This window comes from Dipodomys ordii, unplaced genomic scaffold (assembly GCF_000151885.1).
Source record: "Dipodomys ordii isolate 6190 unplaced genomic scaffold, Dord_2.0 Scaffold58, whole genome shotgun sequence".
Lineage (NCBI taxonomy): Eukaryota > Metazoa > Chordata > Mammalia > Rodentia > Heteromyidae > Dipodomys > Dipodomys ordii.
Window position 1 is genome coordinate 9,576,324 of NW_012267274.1, and position 2,045 is coordinate 9,578,368.

A 2,045-nucleotide genomic window follows, 5' to 3' on the forward strand; every position below is an offset into this window, starting at 1 on the left:
CCTTGAGCACCCGAGGCCCCGAGCCAGCGATCCTCGTTCGAATTAAGTTATTGTCGCTTGCGTCCGCGTGGGGAGTCTTAATGAGTAACAGCCTGGCCAGCGCCCAGCCGGCGAGGAAATGCGTTCAGACTCCGGGCTTGTTTATCTTGAGGTTCTTAGCTCTTTCCACTGTTAGGCTCAGAACATCAGACTCCAGATCTGGGTTCTGCACCCCCTGAGCCCCACTCATGGGAAATGGGATCTCTGGCCACCTGGGGTGTCGGGCGGGGCTGATAGGCCCCAGGGAACAATGAGACCTTTGCCTCCTCTGCATCATTCAGGCCGGATATCCGTTCTGAAGCCAGCTCTGGGCCTTCTCTGTCCAAAAGGAGGAAACCCTCTGTCCCCAAGGCTGCCAGGAAGTAGCAGGGAGGTACAGGGAGAAACGCCGAACAGTTCTAATGCATTGAAGACTAAAGAAATTAATTCTTTCCAGACCTTGAACACAGGACTAGTGCTGATTCCAACAGCTGTGGGTTGTCTTTTTCCCAGGGGCATAGCCACTTCCTACTGTCTGGATTTAGATATTCCTGGACTTCGATTATAAGGTGGGACCAAGCATTTCAGAAAGTATTGTTGTAAGCAACAGATATGTATATATGTGCATATACACATACGTCTGTGTGTGTGTGTTAGGGCTCAGAGCCCTAACTTGTGATGAAAAGTCCTGTATCAGAGTAGTGCCACCCTTGGGGCTTGAACTCCAGGCCTGGGTGCTGTCTTAGCTCTCTGCCAGTTGAGCCACAGCTCTATTTCCAGATTTTTGGGTGGGTAATTGGAAATAAGAGTCTCATTGGCTTTCCTTCCTGAGCCAGCTTAGAACCACAATCTTCAGATCTCAGCCTCTTGAGTAGGTAGGATTACAGATGTGAGCCACTGGTGCTTGGCTAGAAGGAGAGACTCTTAAAGGTAGCAACATCATGGAACCCACCAACTATAATGTTCAATTTTAGCAGCCTAGGGCCTGATAAAACTCCAATATTGGTTTACTTGATTGACATTTAAAAAAAATAATAACTAAACTGGGCGCCGGTGGCTCACACCTGTAATCCTAGCTACTTAGGAGGATGAGATCTGAGGATTGTGGTTCAAAGCCAGCCCAGCAGGAAAGTCCTTGAGACTCTTATCTCCAATACGCCACTCAGAAAACCACAAGTGGCACTGTGGCTCAAGTGATAGAGTGCTAACCTTGAGCTGAAGAGCTGAGGGACAGTGCCCAGGCCCAGAGTTCAGCCCCCACAACTGACAAAAAATAATAATTGTAATAACTAAGGCTGAGTCAATGGCTCATGCCTCAGGAGGTAGAGATCCAGAGGATACAAGTTTGAGGCCAGCCTTAATGAAAAGGGCATGACATCTCGTCCAATAAAAAGCTGGGTATGGTGACAAGCACCTGTCATGTCATGTATAAAGAAAAGCAAAACATAAATAGGAAGATCACAGTCCAGACCAGCTCAGACATATATGTAAAACCTTACCTGAAGAATAATGAAAGCAAAAAGGGCTGGAACATTGATCTAGTAGTATAGCCTAACAAATGTCTCTGTGTTCAAACCCAGTACAAATTTAGTAATAATAACATTGGATTACCTTTAAATGGCTTATGCCATAAAACAGTTCGGGCTTTCTGTGCTTACCAATCCTGAGAATCTTGTAGCAATACAGATTCTGGTAAAGTGCAGACCTAGGTCTGAGGCTGGTCCTGAGATTCTCTTATTCCCAACCAACTTCGGTGAGGGTCCATAGATCATACTCCTTTAAGAAGTGAAGTTCTGTAGTTATCTATGATCCTTCTACTCTTCACTGTCTCATGCCTAGTGATTTTACTTATCTAGCCTTGAGTCTAGACACTTACAATCCTATAAAGTTGTGCCTGCCCTCCTCATTTTATAGACTGTGAAACAGATCCAGAGGGCATCAGTGACTTCAGCTGGGCATGCAGCAGGTAGGTGTCCAGTTCTCTATCCACTACAGGGTGATGCATCCTGCCTACAAAATAAATAGTT